Source organism: Gopherus flavomarginatus, chromosome 9 (assembly GCF_025201925.1).
Source record: "Gopherus flavomarginatus isolate rGopFla2 chromosome 9, rGopFla2.mat.asm, whole genome shotgun sequence".
Classification (NCBI taxonomy): Eukaryota; Metazoa; Chordata; order Testudines; family Testudinidae; genus Gopherus; species Gopherus flavomarginatus.
Window position 1 is genome coordinate 91,545,509 of NC_066625.1, and position 17,848 is coordinate 91,563,356.

Sequence of the window (17,848 nt, forward strand, 5' to 3'; positions counted from 1 at the left end):
ATTACTAGTGGTATGGAACAGCTTCCATATGAGGGAAATTAAAGACTGGGACTTTTCAGCTTGGAAAAGAGACGACTAAGGGGGGATATGATAGAGGTCTGTAAAATCATGACTGGTGTGGTGAAAATTAATAAGGAAGTGTTATTTACCCCTTCACATAACTCAAGAATCAGCAGTCACCCAAAGAAATTAATAGGCATCAGGTTTAAAAACAAACAAGAGGAAGTATTTCTTCACAAAATGCACAGTCAGCCAATCTGTGGAACTCGTTGCCAGGGGATGTTGTGAAGGCCAAAACTATAAAAGGGTTCAAAAAAGGAATTACAAAGTTCCTGGAGAACAGGTTCATCAATGGCTATTAGCCAGAATGGTCAGGGATGCAATCCCACCCTCTGGATGTCCCTAACTCTGACTGCCAGAAGCTGGGACTGAATGACAGAGGATGGATCACTTGATAATTGCCCTGTTCTGTTTATTCCCTGTGACGCATCTGGCACCAGCTGCTGTCTGAAGACAGGATACTGGGTTAGATGGACCTTTGCTCTGACTCCAGCGTATGTTCTCCATGCACAGCACTATGAGATCTTAACATTCCCACCAAACCATGGTAGGGACTGAGGCAGCTGGTACAGCATAACCAGTTATAACCTCAGCTCTCAGCATTCAGTACTGAGAGCGAATGCTCTCAGTGACACTGCTTAATGAGCAGATTCATAGAGCCCAGTAGCACCAGAAGGCACATCCCACAAATGAGAGTCTGTAGAGACCCCCTTGGAGAAGTTTAACTGAAGATTGTATTTGGGCCGTTATGAGGGATATAGTTTATTGCAGAGTACTAAATATCATGCAAATACACATTGCAGTTTGTAATGGTGATAATATATTTAGTCCGCCTCTGCCACAAGATGCCATAAATTCAGAATAACATTTTGCATTGCATTTACATTTGCTAATTTAGCAAAGGCGCTGTCAAAGCCACTTACTTCAAAATGTTGACTGTTGTCATAGGAGCTTGTTAGCAAGTTGTCAGAGCAGGTATCATTGTTGAATCTGAACAACAGATCAGGTGTCACTTGCTGTGGAGCGGTTTGGTTTGGGGATGGATTTAGAAATTCAGCTGGAGGAGAAGGAACTATGTCAGTGATAGGAATTTGATGAGCTCTATATGCTGGTATTCTAGGAGTGGCTTTGGCATTTCATTGCACAAGTTCCTGAGGAAAGCGGCTACTTTAGGAGTTACCTGAAATGTAAAACATAGTCAGTATGAACAGTAGGCTACTTCAGAATCCCTGATGCCTGCTCCTTTGTGTCCCTTGTCCAGTTTCCGGGCAGAGGTGTTACCTGGCCTCCAACCCCCCTCCTGGGTTCTCAGGTTACATGCTCAGGTGTCCTCCCTTCCCCAATGCAGACAGTTCCAGCAAAACTCCCCTGCAACCTTCCCAGGTCAATACTCCCCATTCAGCATTCAAAGAACACATCAAGAACATTCCCACTTCATCACACATCTGTGTGATAAAGGAGGATCTGAAGCTGAGCAAACTGCCTCAGTCTGTTGTGGACCCCGTTTGATGGGTGTATCGGCAAGATGCACATGGGCATCGCATCTCTGGATCCTCTGCTTCTGGGTATAATATCAGCTGCATGAAACTAGAACTTCTGCATGGATGTAGCAGAACTAGGGGTTCAGAGAAGGAAGATGAAAATGATCAAGGACCTGGAGAAACTCTCCCATGAAGAGAGATTGAAGAGATTAGATTGTTGCTCTAGAGAGGAGACCACTAAGAGGGGATGCAATAAAAATGTGTAATAGGGACTGGTCTAGAGAACAGAGATCAGAAATGTCCGTTCTCCTGTCGTAAAACACAAGGGAACACTCAGAGACATTAAAGGTGGGAACTTCACAGCCAGCAAAAGGAAACACTTTTCCACACTGCCTGTAATGAGACGGAGGGACTCACCACGTGTGACCGAGTGCGGGGCAATGGCAGCTGTCCGAGCATTCTGCTCACCAATTAAATCACCGTTGGCAAACCTGGAGGGTAAAGCTGGGCCTAACTGATAGCTGGGGGATGGGCTGGAGAGAGCTACAAGGCTGATTTACCCATTAGCCCAGTAAGTACAAAAGGCACAGGAAGGAAATACTTTGACCTTGACCCAACCCTTGAGGGTCAGAGCCAGGAGAGCTCTTTCACGGGGAAGCTACCTTCTGTTCCCCACTTCCCCTACATGACTGAGTGAGCTGGGGGGTAAATACAGAGCTGCACAAAGGTTATAAGGCTGCTAGGGAGAACAATGTAAATCACTTGGATCGGGTGTTTGACCAGAAGAAGGTATCCCAGTGGTTTGTGGCTAGGAAAGACAGAAGTGGGACAATGCCCTGTCACTGCCTTAGGAAGTCCTGGAGGCCAAGAACGTAGCAAGAACCAAGAAGGGACTGAACCTTCATGTGAGTAACAAGAACATCCAGAGTTCTAATAGCTAATGGGAACAAGTGATATTCAACCTCCTGCTTCAGGGCTTCAGCCAGACTCTATCTCTCAGACACCAGGCTGAGACCTCATGTGGGGGCAGATAATCCCCATCTGCTCTTGTGGGGTTCTTACACCTTCCTCCAGAGCATCTGGTGCTGCCAGTCAGAGACCAGACCCTGGGCTAGATGGACCTTGGGACCCATCCAAATGGAAAATTCCCATGTCTCTATTGGGTAGAATGGCCAACATGATATGTGGCTTGAAATCAGACCCACCTGATTCAATGTGTTTGCAATTTCCCAGGGCCTGGCTGAGGCTGGGCTGCAGATGAGTGATGACCTTGTGTTGGCAGGAAGAATACAGAACCACCCCCAACCAATGGGTTCCAGTGAAAATCTAAGCCACAGCCCTAGTACAACCCGCCCAAAGTAAAACAAGGAGCTCTGGCACCTGGCTCAAAGCGGAACACATAGTGTCACTGTTTAGTATCTAGACAGCCAGGCTGTCTAGTTCTCTGCCACTGGGGTCTGTGCCAGAACCTTTCAGGGTGAGTAGCAGATGCCCTGTTCCTAGAGACATCTAAAAATAGACTTTCAAACGTACTATAGCTGATGATCTTGCACTGGTAGGGAGCATATCCTGCTCCATCCTCCATGGGTGCAGAAGACTGTGGTGTGGCAAAAGGATACCATGTACATATGAATTCCCCAGGCCTTTCCCCAGTGCAGCGGGGTACATGGGACTGTAGAGGCTGCTTCATTCGTTAGGCTTGAGCAGTGGGAACAGCTCCACTGATGCCATATCCTGGGAATAAGATTTCCACAGAGCTCCCCAGCAGCCAGCTAAGTCCCTTGGCTGGGCACTGCAGAAAGATCTTTGTCTTCTTGTTTATGTGAGAAAATAACAGGTGCTGTCAGCAGTTCTGGCTGATTTTAGTGACATCAATGAATACAATTTTCAAAATCAATTACCTACAATATACAATCCACACAACAGATTCATTCCCTAATACCAGCTTGGGACCAGAGCCAGGAAATACAAACAGCACTTGATAAAGTTTCCGAAAGGTCTTGGAGAGGGTAGTGCTAGTAATGCAGACCTGGCATTAAGGTGAACGATGCACAATCTGCATGTCTGATATGTAAAACAGTGGAGGCATTTATCAAGTAACCTGTAATTTGTTACTTGTGCTCCAAGTATTCAGAAGTGGGAGCACATCAATGTTAGAGAAAGAAAAGTATTAAGTAACGGATGCCTTACACTGAGAATCAGACTAACAACAGCGTTAGAGCTTTTTGAAACCTACGAACAATAAGGCATAAATACTTTTAGTATCAAAAGTCAGATATGTTTAGTAATTTACCCATGAGCAATCCTCTGAAAATGCAACATATCTGGCATCCCACAGATGGCAGCATAATTTATTTAACTGTGATCAAATGAAAACTACTGTCCAGCAAAGAATAAACCAAAACTTGCAGCAGGACTCAGCTTAGATTTGCCAATGAAATCTGCCTTCATTGCCTCTGAGTAACAGTTGGCTGCCACTAGATTCTCTTCGCGAAGGAGATAAAGAGCCTGGGGAAGCCCTGGAAGATCTTGTTCTGCTCAGGTAGAAGGCAAGAGCCTGTCTCACATCCAGGGTTTAGATCAGGGGTCAGCAATCTTTCAGAAGTGCTGTGCTGAGTCTTCAGTTATTCACTCTGATTTAAGGTTTCGTGTGCCAGTAATACATTTTAACATTTTTAGAAGTCTCTTTCTATAAGTCTATAATATAGAACTGAACTATTGTTGTATATAAAGTAAAATGTTAAAGAAGCTTCATTTAAAATTAAATTAAAATGCAGAGCCCCCCAGACCAGTGGCCAGGACCCGGGCAGTGTGAGTGCCACTGAAAATCAGCTCGCATGCCGCCTTCGGCACCCGTGCCACAGGTTGCCTACCCCTGATCTAGAGGCAAGTCTCCTTCCTCCCCTCTCCTTCTTGCCGAGGTTATGGCTACAAGAAACAAAGCTTTGAAAGGTAGGTGGAGGCATGAACAGCTACCCACAGGTTCAAACAGAGGGTTCCTTAAAACATGGAGAACCAGATTATGGCCCAGAGTGGGGTGGGATCCTTCACATGAGGAAACAGATCAGCCAAACTCTTAATGAACCTGGCAGGATGAACAAAAACAGAAAATCCTTTGGCTGGAGGGTGAAAGGCTGTAATGGCTCAGTACTGACCCTTGTGTTTTAAATCCATGAAGAGAGATTCAGAGGCGGGCATAGAATGACAGGGAAGCACCTCCACTTCTGCAGATATGTTTTCCTAGTGGCTGGTTTCCTATTGCCCAGTTTCCTATTGCCCAGGAATCCAGACTGAACCGTGGGAGAGCTGCCCAATTCTACACTGTGAACTATCGAGGAGCCAGGTCCTGAGGTGCAGAGAAGAGCAACTGAGATGAGTGATGGTAACCAAATCCCATGTCAGGAGATGTGCTGTGAGAGAAAAGGGCTGAAGAACTCGCAGAGAGGCACAGAATACTTGCCTCGGCCTGGATAGTGCTACTAGGATAGCTACTGCTCACTCCTGATTCAGTTTGTTCAGGGCCCAGCAGTCTGATTGCTACATCATCTCGCTTACAGGTGTCTAGATCCTGGGGCATGGCTGCGTCACCCTGGAACCCTTGAGGGAGTGGAGGGAGCTCATAGACTCATAGACTCAAGGACTGGAAGGGACCTCGAGAGGTCATCGAGTCCAGTCCCCTGCCCTCATGGCAGGACCAAATACTGTCTAGACCATCCCTAATAGACATTTATCTAACCTACTCTTAAATATCTCCAGAAATGGAGATTCCACAACTTCCCTAGGCAATCTATTCCAGTGTTTAACTACCCTGACAGTTAGGAACTTTTTCCTAATGTCCAACCTAAATCTCCCTTGCTGCAGTTTAAGCCCATTGCTTCTTGTTCTATCATTGGAGGCTAAGGTGAACAAGTTTTCTCCCTCCTCCTGATGACACCCTTTTAGATACCTGAAAACTGCTATCATGTCCCCTCTCAGTCTTCTCTTTTCCAAACTAAACAAACCCAATTCCTTCAGCCTTCCTTCCTAGGTCATGTTCTCAAGACCTTTAATCATTCTTGTTGCTCTTCTCTGGACCCTCTCCAATTTCTCCACATCTTTCTTGAAATGCGGTGCCCAGAACTGGACACAATACTCCAGTTGAGGCCTAACCAGCGCAGAGTAAAGCGGAAGAATGACTTCTCGTGTCTTGTTTACAACACACCTGTTAATGCATCCCAGAATCATGTTTGCTTTTTTTGCAACAGTATCACACTGTTGACTCATATTAAGCTTGTGGTCTACTATGACCCCTAGATCTCTTTCTGCCATACTTCTTCCTAGACAGTCTCTTCCCAATCTGTATGTGTGAAACTGATTGTTCCTTCCTAGGTGGAGCACTTTGCATTTATCTTTATTGAACTTCATCCTGTTTACCTCAGACCATTTCTCCAATTTGTCCAGATCATTTTGAATTTTGACCCTGTCCTCCAAAGCAGTTGCAATCCCTCCCAGTTTGGTATCATCCGCAAACTTAATAAGCGTACTTTCTATGCCAACATCTAAATTGTTGATGAAGATATTGAACAGAACCGGTGTTGCTATTGAAAGCTTTAGGACCTTCAAAAGGAGGCTCAACACATGGTGATGGTGTTTGCCACAGAGTACAAGGCTGTGTCTGCAGCATTGCGGGAGACTGGAAGAGAAGTCTCCGCAATCATGAGGCCTTCTGAAATCAGAGCCTGAAACTGCTGCCTTTGGTCTTGTGGCAGGTGATCAATAAAATTGTGAACTTTCCATAATTTGTTTAATCCTATTTTGCAATCAAGGTCTGATGGTTCGTGCCCTAAACTGGAGAGCAGCCGATGAGCAGCTCTTTCGGCCTGGCAGGTCTGGGAGCTTGAGCTCCTTGTCCCCGGGAGTCGATTTGGTGAGAACCTGTTGATTCTTCTTGCTGCCCGTGTCCACTCCAAGGAGTTGCAGGGGGAGGGGAGCCCCTTAGTCAGTAAATAATATTTTTGTTGGCCCTCTTGTAGGTGAGCGGGATGGTGGCAGGTGACTGCCACTTGGTATGGGTTGATGGCAGTAAAAACCTCTTAATAGGTCAGGCAACCTTGCCCTGGGGGCAGAATGTCCATCAAGCTCTGTTGAGTTTCCTGGACTTCCCTCCATGGGATCTGGAGGGATTCAGCCAGGTCGTTTTATCAGACCTGAAGTCATCAGCATCAGATGGTGGAGGTGTCTCCTCTTCCACCTCTGGCTCTTTCTCCTCCAGGGTTTCCTGCCTGTGGAAGGTCCCTGCAGTATCAGATACCAGTGGCTGCTGATATAATATGGTCTCTTATAAGAGGGCACCCTCTACTACTGGTCACCAGGAGGAGCCCAAGGGTTCCAGAAGACCCATTGTGGGTGCATAAGGGACAGGTACCCAGGCATTTTCCTGCCGGGGTGATGTGGATGCCCGTGGGATTCTGGGATCTTCTGCAGAGGAGGATTTTACAGAAAGGAGGTGGAAATGTCCGAATTAGAGGAGGTATCCTCTCACATGTCCAAAGAAGTAACTCCAGCCATCAGTACCAGGGGTTGTATTGGTACCAGAGGCTGAGAAGAGGCTGTCGATTGGGTCAGTACTGGCAGTGAGATCTTGTGCTGGATGCAGTACAAGAGATGGGTGCAGCTCCAAAGGGTGCAGTGGTATTGGGGTAGAGTCTTCATCGGTGCCCCTGGTGGCTGTGACTGGAGGGGAACAGTACCAGAGCCTTCAAAGAAGCCTGCTTAGAGTTCTTGTACCTGGATACGTCTCTGTGTCTGGTGGCACCTGCTTCTGGTATCAGCAGCAGTGCCTCATGGTGTGGTTTGCTAGAAGACTGGTGGATGCAACTGCCTCCTTGCCTGAGGAGGTTGTGAAGGCTAAGACAATAACAGGGTTTAAAAGAGAACTGGATAAATTCATGGAGGTTAAGTCCATTAATGGCTATTAGCCAGGATGGGTAAGGAATGGTGTCCCTAGCCTCTGTCTGTCAGAGGGTGGAGATGGATGTCAGGAGAGAGATCACTTGATCATTGCCTGTTAGGTTCACTCCCTCGGAGGCACCTGGCATTGGCCACTGTCAGTAGACAGATACTGGGCTGGATGGACCTTTGGTCTGACGCAGTCTGGCCGTTCTTATGTTAAATTGTGCCAGAAGTGTTCTTGGTGGCTACTGGCACAGTACCAGGAACTGCAGAAACCTCCTTGGTGCCCACACTGGGACACAAGGTCTTCTTGGTTCCAGCCCTGAGAGGGGACTGACTTTCTCCTGCTGTTGGAGTCTCTTGCGGGGAACAGTGTTTTTTCCTGTTCAAATGCCCATTGTCTATGGAAGTCACTGGTGCAGCCTGAGAGACTGAGGTTGACGTACAGGGGGAGGGTTAGATCCTCCAAGCCTCCAGGAGCGCTCCCTCGGGGGAGCTTCAAGCTATCCTCCCCAGCTTGTGAGATCTGCTTTTAAACCTGGAGCGGACCTTGCACTCGCTGGGATGAGGGACTCTCTGAGGCCGGGGAGGCAGCTGGAATGCACGTCGCTGAGGGGATAGATCTGTAGTGGGCCTGGCAGGCGACAAAACCTGGGGTGATGGACATTACCCAAGCAGGGAGGCTGCACACAATGATGGCTGAGGGCAGAAGGCCCTTGTTGTCCCCCAGAAAGACCTGGGGGACACCACCTTAAATGAACAAACCTGAAAGTAAATAAATAAAATAGCAAACAGGAATAAACCAAAACTAAATACTTTGAAAACTAGCAGCAGACACTGTAATGCTCCATCTCGAGCTGAAGACAGTTAAGAAGGAACTGGGGGCGGGAGGTTGGCAGGTCTACCCCTCCGTATACACCCTCGCAACTGAGAACAGAGATGTGCAGGGTGCAAGCACAGACCTGTCAGCATTGCTAACTAACATTTCTGACTGACAGTGCACAGATCCTAGTGTGCACACATCCTCTGGAGCATCAGTAGGGCACACGTGTGCGCGCACACACACACACACACACACGCACACATGCCAGCAAGAAGCTGGTAGGAAATTCTGAGCATTCGGCCAGGCTGCCCCGTCCTCTTCCAAAGCCTTGTCCATAAGTCCTACTAAAGCTGGGCTCTGGTTTTGTTTGTTTCCAACAGGCCAAGACGGTCTCTCCCTCCAGCTAGCTGGGGAGGGGCTGCAGTGAGGAGAACTCCTCAGCTCAGCTGAGCACAAGGAAGCCGTGATCAGATACGTGTGGGATTTTACATTTAAAACCTGCATAACATTAAAAACTCCCCCTGGCATAACCCGGAGGTCCAATGTGATTGATCAGGGTTGGTGGGGGTGGGTGGGATGCTTGTCCATAGGAAATTCTGGAGAAGACTCACCTCTTGTCATACTTCACTTTAGGAAGCCCATTGTGATTAATGACATTAATATAATAATGACTCTGGTGAACCATTCTGGACACAGGTGAAAGGCCATTCACAGACAGCTTTTCAAGGAGGTTGGACTAGATGACCTCCTGAGGTCCCTTCCAACCCTGATATTCTATGATGTTACCCACTCATGGGCATTTATTTTGGGAGCTGAACTCTTGAAAATCCAGCAGTGTCTGGCCATCTCAAGTTCTGTCCCTTTAATTATTCTATTTTACCCATTTTAAAGGCCTGTTTAAACCAATCTGGAGCTAAATTGGGGCCGGTTCCTGCTCCTAGTTAAGCCACTGTGGCTTCAGCAGGTGCAGACCAGACAATCTTGCTGTCTATTTAGATACATCTCTGGCCCCCGTCACCAGTCTCTGGGCACAACCCAGACTTTAATGCACTGATCCACCAGGCAGGGTGGGGCTATTATCCCAGCTGTACAGACAGGGAGCTGAGGCTATGTGACTGGGCAAAGCTCAGACAGGAAATCTGTGGTGGAGCAGGCAGAGACTTGAACCCCCATCTCCTGAGGGCTTTACGAACACCCTAACTCCAGGCCTATCCTCTGTTTGCAGCATCAGCACATTAACTGAACAGGAGTCCGGAGTCAAACGTTTTCTGGTCATTCCTGTTACCAAGACTGGCCCATTAGAAGTGACATCCCATTGGTTTGAAATATACAGAGCTTGCCTCAGCTGCTCTTCCTACTCACAGGAACCTTAATTTGTTAGGCAGACTGTAACTGGGTGGGTGGGTGTGTACAGGTCAGGGGTGCAATTTATTACATGGGTGTCAAGCCAGAATAACTCCCCTGGGGTCAGTGCAGTTACACCGATGTCTCGGAGACCAAACCAGGCCCAAGAACCAGGCGCACTGAATCACGACTGATCTCACAGGATGCTGGTAATTTTGGTGTTGGGTTGTAATATTAACTGGGGCAGTGGTTGAATCTAGGCGTTAGGGGAGGACTGGATAATTGATAACCCAGAGTTGTGTCTCTCTGTCTTTCATCCCCCTACCCCCCCCCCCCAGTCTCACTGTCATATTCCGGGACATCCTGTGAGATATTGGAGGATTTTTCCCCAAACGCATTTTGACTAAAGACAGACACCAGAACAGAGCAAACAACAGAGATCCTTCGGAACCCCAGTCAGGAGCAGGGACCACTTGCCACTTTTCAATCGTCTGCCAGTAGCGCTTTGGGGGGCAACACTAAATCAGAGACACAAAGTTATTACCTGCTGCATGCTGTGCTTGACAATACACAGGAATCCTGCATAGCCTCAATGACCTGATCTTCACCTACCTCCAGTTTCCCATCCTCTGAAACAGGGTCATATCCCCATCTATTGTGTATGCTGAAATTCCCTCCCGTACTCAAACCCTTGATTAGACCAGCTCATCCATCATCTGGTGCTGGGATCACAGACAGGCCAGCAGCACACAAGCAACCAGGAAGTCTGGGTCTCTTATCTGCGCTGCTCAGCACTGGGCTCCTTGTCCTAGCCAGGCTTTGCCTACACTGTACTGGCAAATAACCGATCCCCGGTCACTCTGTCCTCTACCCAGCGCAGGCTCCAGTTCGGTTACACCGAGCAGATCCAGAGGTACTTCAGTGAGGTCAGGACTGTGAGAGCAGAATGGGCTAAAATATCCTCCTCCTCTCCCAGTGAGCTGAATCAAAGCCCTGGATCCATCAGGCTTGAGCTCGCTCAAGGAGATAACAAGCCCAGCCCTGCAAGCACGGTCACACAGTGTGTCACTTCATATGTCAAGTGACTGTTTAGCAGAGACACAAACGCAGCCGGGATCAATGAGCCACAGCCCGTAATACTGGGACCAGGCAACGGGGAAATTACCTCTAAAGGGGCCTGTGTATCAGACACTTGCTCCATTCTGACAGTTCAGCCTTTGCTCTGCACTTTGTAAGCTGAGTTACAATTAAAGAATGAAATTATTGTTCCAACTTCTAACCATTATTAAACGTCAAACCCACCTGCATTATGGGAGTACTGGGGGAGCAGGTATCCAAAGATAAGGTTCTGTGGAAATCTGCATTGAAAGGAGGAAGAAAATCCCTCTGTTTCATACCTCAGTCATCTCCAGATTTAGCAGAATAATTTCATGGGATAACTGAGTTTTCAATAAAAGCAGCAAAGAGTCCTGTGGCACCTTATAGACTAACAGACGTTTTGGAGCATGAGCTTTCGTGGGTGAATACCCACTTCGTCGGATGCATGTCTTTTGTAAAAAAACAACAAAAAAAACCACATGCATCTGACGAAGTGGGTATTCACTCATGAAAGCTCATGCTCCAAAACGTCCAAAACGTCTGTTAGTCTATAAGGTGCCACAGGATTCTTTGCTGCTTTTACAGATCCAGACTAACATGGCTACCCCTCTGATACTTGAGTTTTCAATGCTTTTTTAAAAGAAAAATATTGAACTCTGCAGACCTTTGCAGTTGCTCCTCTGTGAATGTTGCAGTCCCCCCAAACTCCTCTCACACGCACACACACACTCACTGATATCAGAAATGTTATCAGCTAGAGTTGAACGGGTAACTTTAAACACATGCTGGGTGATCCCCTTATTCAGAAATGATGGGCTGAGCTACACCAAGCAGAACTGAAGAACTGCTCAGATCAGAACAGGCTCCATCTAGCCATGCCTCTGACAGCGGTCAGCACCAGATGCATTTATGGAAAAACCTGCTCACAGATGAAATTCCTTCCTGATCCCCAGCGGCTGATTTGTGCCTTGAAACATGATGCTTTTTATCTCTGCTAAGAAACTGTTGTTTATAATCCCTAACGTACCTGCAACCTTCCTCATTATCACTATAAACTTTGGATCCGTTTTGTGACTCCTATTATGCTCTTGGCTTCAATTACTTCGTGTGCAGTGAGTCCCACCGACTAATGATACATTATGTAAATACCTTTTGGCCAGTTTTAAGTCATTGCCATTCCGTGTCATTCACTATCCCTTTGTTCTTTCTTGTATTACAACAAAGCACTAACAGAAGTGCCCAGTGTAGCTTCTATGTAATGTCCATTATTTTGTATCCTTCTTCCCTGTTTCCTTCTCATTCACCTCCTCTTTGAACTAAACAGTCTCCAACTTTTCACTGTCCTTGCTCAGGAGTCTCTCCCTTCAGGCCTCTAATAACCTGGGTCATCTGGCTGTAGCCCCCTTCACTGCAGGCTGTATCTGGCCCTAGGTCACTGACAGCGAAATGTCAGGAAAGCCGGAGCCATTCGAAAGAGAACCTTGATGTGGGTGAGATCCACTGAACCATCCCCACATACAGCTTGTTCAAGGCTCTGCCCTTTTTTGCAGCTGCTTTGTAATGTAAGTTGTGAATATGAAACAAAGAAAATCATGATCTAATTAGCAGCCTTTAGCTACTGCATTGAATTAGCAAAAAAGAATGAAAGTGGGTTTAATTAAATCTATTGCTGGAACAGAATTTTGATTAACTGAAGTAGTGCATTAAATTGTAAATCCTGGATGATAAAGTGACAATTAAAATAGCACAAATGCCTTACAAATTAATTTATTTTTTTGAAAACAAACATGCTGCCTCATATTGAAAATTAATGTGCCATAGAGTAAAAGAGGAGACAGGAAGCACTTGCGTGTCTCCTGGGGCCGTAAGCCTGAATTCTGCGCTCACACTGCATATTAAACTACATGTCCCGAGCTCCCCAAATGAAAATAAAGCCCCGCTCACTGCCCTTTGAATGATCCTTCCGGCATCTGCACTAAACATTCTAAACTAAACTCGTGAATAACTTGCTCCTGCCACGGCATTTGGGCCCAAGCATGTCAATTCCCAAGTTTGACTTGTAATGTTTCTTTTCTAACGTCCAGAAACTTGCTGGCTACACATGGGCTGTCCCTTGCTTGGGGCAGGGGCTTTCCCTAAGGACGGGCCCCTAGGATGGTGCAGAGAGTGTTCAGATCTGGCACTCGCCAACCTGACTCCAAGGGCTCCCCCTTGCTTCACACAGCAGGTCTGCTGGACAGCGTGAGCCCGAGGATCACACAGCCAGACTGAAGGGAAAGAGGAATCCAAGGGAGCTGTACACGTCACCTGGAGCTGCCATGCATGGGTTGGGCCCCAGACAGCTTCTGGGTGCCCAGCGTAACTGGGGGGTAGGTTCTTATACTGGCTCCAAATGTGTCAGCATGGAGGGGAGTGGGCTGGGGGAGGGCAACTGGATCCAGTGTATTTGGCTCCAGCGGTCAGGAAAAGCTGCATAGAAAGTGCAGAGGGGCAGCACGTCGGCCCCCACACTGCTCCATTTGGGATGAATTCCTACTCCGTGATCCGTACACAGAGTCCGTCCCCTGGGCTGAGCATCAGGTCCCTCGCATTCCCCTGATCAGATCCTCAGTGCCTGATAGGATCACAATAGCAGGTTGTTTCCTGACCTCATTTGCTCAGTATTTCTCCTCTGCTGAACGCGTGACAGCTCACTCGCTTTACCGTCTCCTCATCCTCCCCAGCCCCTGTCCTTAGTGTCTATCTCACCCTCCTGCTGCCTCTTGTCAGGACTTAGACTGGGAGCACCTCCTCCTTTTTAGTGTGGGTCTGTGCAGTACCAGCGCAACACAGGGTAGGCCTGAGCCTCGAAAGGGGTCCTTTGTGCTACTGCAATACAAATGGCAGAGAAGCAGCACGGTACTGGACAGGACCCAGTCTCCTCAGCCAAAGGGCCTGCATTCTCCTCCTGGCTCTGCCACTGCCATGGGCTGACCTTGGCAAGTCTCTTCATCTGCTCTCCCTTCTGAGAGCTCAGGATAATGGTACTGACCTCTTCTGCCAAGTGCTATAACCCAGCTAGCTCTGCTGATCTGTAAGAGCAAGAAAATCTGCAAGTGAAGGAAAAAAAATAAAATAATTTTCTTCTGTCTGGTAATGAGACAACATGCTATTGCCAGTCCCAGGACCTGGGGATCTTTCCAAGCTGAGCATCTGCAGGGAGCTTAGATGCTAAATTTCTACTCAGGAATTTACCCATAAAATGACATAAAGATGTGACCAAAATATTTGCAGAAATGACATGCATTGAACGAAAACACATCCATGTTCATTGGCACCAAAACGTGTATTTTTGAATTCCCAGAGTTTGACATATTTTGATGTTTCTAGATTTAGTTACCATGGCAACTTGCATTAGTTTCCCAGTCACTGCATTAATCCATTTCCCTCAAGAGCTCACAATGGGCCATGATACTATTAAAGTGAGCCAAATTCATCCCTGGTTTAATAGCACTGACATGAGGGGAACCACCCCATGGACAAGTTTGGTCTGTTATTTCTAGATGAAACCCCACTGAACACTTTTATGGCAATTGATGGTGGGGTGGCACATCAGTGGAATTGCATTACAATCCAATAGCAGTGCCATCAATGTGTTTTATGCACTGTCCATCTCTACCGCATCTTCAGCCATATGGCCTGCTTTGGAGGAACTGGGACTGCTGACCAACTGATCACACAAATCAAGTGAAGCCAGGAATGAAGGGCACAGAGAATCAATAGTAGAAATAATTTCTCTGAATAATTCTTGGCTGTAGTTTATTCATATTGTTGTATGTATTCAGTATTCAAAATATGAGCTGTTTGGATTGGACAGAGTTGTCACATGTTTCATTTTTGTTTTCTGATTGGATGAGCCAAACTTCTAGAATCAGACAAGTGCTGGTGATTGTGAATTCTGCAATCTTTAAACATAATTCCCTTTATCTGGAGAACATTTCTGCAGGCCAGCCGGTTTGCTGTAATACTGTGGAACCCAAACTTGGCCAAAGTGAAAGCAAACACATTTAACTACCAGAATGAGAATCCTCTCGTGCCTGTCCTCCACTTTCTGCCCACCAGATACTATGGTCCTTGAGAATTCATGCCCCAGACAGCATGGTTGGAATTTTCCTCCCACTATTCTAATGCCTACCTCGACAGCTTCTTCTGTTAGAGATGCATTCCATGTTCCTGCGATCGACATGCCATGGCTCAGTGTGATGAGATTAGTCACATTGCTTTCTCTCTTGACTGCATGTTTCCCAGTCCGATTGAATCCTAGTGCACAAGTCCCATGCCCTCTGCCTTTTGTACTCAATCCATAAAGAACACATATGATTGCACTGGTTTCCATTGCAGCTAAACGCACAGAACAGTCCAACCAAACATGGATCCAGCAACCTCCACAAGTGCATCTTGCAGAAAATACAGATAGGAAAACTTAAACAAACAATATATTTACAAAGCTGGGCTGGTGAAAACACAAAGCCAAGAGACTGGAATTATACTTTGTGGCACAGTGCAGGACACCCCTCACATCATCCACTTCACCCTTGCTTAACCCATCTGATTTGGCGAAACCAAAACCATGTGATTTCTGAGAAGTCTGGGGAGTGCCTGGTCTGTAAGAAGTCACCTTGCACTAAAAGTAACTCTGAGTAACCAAGAACTGCCACTCTGGCATATGCTGCCAAAGGATACGGATAGTGATATGGACTCTGCATTCCTGCCCGGTTACAGCTAAGTCTGCCTTGAACATTCCCTTTCTCCTACCCTCTGTTCTTAGCATGCAAAGGCCCGTTGAGATATTGGATTGTTCAGGCCGAAAGGCTCCTGATCAGTTTTGAGTGATCTCCAAATATTGAGGCTCCCAAGACTGTTTAATAAACTGACAGATCTTACGAGGTGAACAATTGTTGCAGTCAGCTCGGCTCTAGCTGCTGTCTGAGCTGGAACACACATAAGCCAAGCATTTCAAGAAATGGTCATCTGAAGTTAGGCTCCACTCCATAGTTAGGTGCTTAAATAAGGGCTGGATTTTCCAGTGCTGAGCACCCAGCAGCGCTAACTGTTAATCCGCATGTTCTCTTTCCAGCTTACAACCAGCCAGGCTCATGGAAGAAAAGAAGCTAAAAAGCTGGAATACATTGCAATCCCCAGACGGACACCAATGGCAAAATAATTACCCTCTGCCACCCTTACGTTCAGCCAAGTCTCAGCCCAGTCTTCACCAGCCCTTTGGAATGAGAGAATCTCGGAGTGGGTCATGCAATATATATTGATTCAACACTGAATGGAATTTAACTCCAGTGACGATAGGGTGCTGCTATCACGTGAGCCATCTTCAACATTCGTGCTTTCAGAGCACAAGGCCTTTTGACAACCCGGCTAATGGGGGGAACCAGCCATGCTGAAGAAAGCTAGACTGGGAGAGCAATTCTCAAATAAAAGAGCTCATTCCCTTGTGGACTAGGGTAGAGCAGCCACCTCTTCTGCGAGTCATGTTTCATTCCTGGCTTTCCCACTCAGGTTACATTTCTTTGTTTGTGTGTCAATTTGAAGAGTGATTTGCAGGGCAGATGATCAGAAACCCTATAATTTAATTGGGATTTAGAGATTGTTCACTTTGCCCACTGGTGATGGTAATTGTCAGTTTTAAAGCATTTAAAGCATGCTTTGCTTTCAGCTGAAGGTGAAATATTGGTTATAGTTGCAGACCTTGACGGTCTCTGTGTCTTCTTCAGTACCTTGTAATGTTCCTAACGAACACTGAAAATACAGGAGCAGCTGCAAACATTTCTGAAATGCTGCATTTTACCTAGTTCGTTAGTTGAAGAGCATAAGTCCTTGAAATGCTCAAAGAGTCATTGCTTCTACTGATAAAACTAACTCTAACAAGTAGGACATGAATCAGCATCTAATGTAAATCTGATGCATTCTTATGCAGGAAAAACAGCTAGATAGGAATTTAATTGTCCTCTTTAGGCTTCTAATAAAGTTTTTAAAGATATAGCAAAATATAAAGCAAAGCAAATTCACTACCATATTGCATTTCTTGTTGAGCAGGGTAGGAGATGTATAGTCAGAAAATGGAATATCCTCAAAGAAAAAAGCAGTTAACTGTCTACTCACTGCTTAACAGCAGGACTGAGCTACAGAGGTGTCTGTCTGTTCATAGAACAGCACCGGGTTCTGTCTGTCCGGGTTGGAAAGACTGGACATTCAAGAGAAAATGAAAAAGCCAAAAAGCCTCTGAAGTACAAGAGGAGAAAGATACTGACCAAGTTTTTCATTTTCATTAGTTCTTTTAAATTAAAAAGTATTTGAACCTAAACCTGTAAAAACCAAATCAAAGTGACACTGTCAAGCTAAATGACAACCCCTTGGGGAACCCCTCACGCCAGCACAAGGAGAGAGGGAAGGGATCAGGGGAGGAGCGAGAAAAGGGGTTTGCTTCCTAAATAAAAGTGAATGGCTGCAGACTCCAGCAACCCTGTCCCATTCCAGGCCCCAACACCTCACTCTGAACCAGAGGACTCCAAAAAGGCTGTCGCTACGCCAGGCCTAGGCTACAAGGGACAAGCTTTGCTGGGGCGAGCAACAGGCTGGTTGCAGCTACATTGGTCAAGTATTGCAGGATGCTTCCTCAGCCAAATGGCTCTGCTGTTTGCATGAACCAGGACATTTAATCTGCCTTTGGCTCTTAATTTAAAACAGTGAAAGCACCATGCACACGCTTCACCGCTTAAGGTGTTGATCTCCAACTAAACCTGACAAGTTAGTGTGGGGTGAAACAGAGAGGATTCCTCCATGAGAGAAATTCATTTTGATTTATCAGTAGCTCAGTGGCAATTTCAGCTGGTTGATCTAACTTTATTACAGATTACATTGATTTTCCCAGGAAGATAGGTTGTCAAATCTAATTGCATTATACATTCTAGCTATGTTCTCCACACAGCCTGCTAGGATCGCCACATCTGACACTGACTACACAGTGCCAATAGAATAAAACCAGCTAGCAATTTAAAGGCCCTGATGAAAGAGTTAATCCATACTGGAAAGCTCTAGTACATTTGCTGAAAGCTGTGGA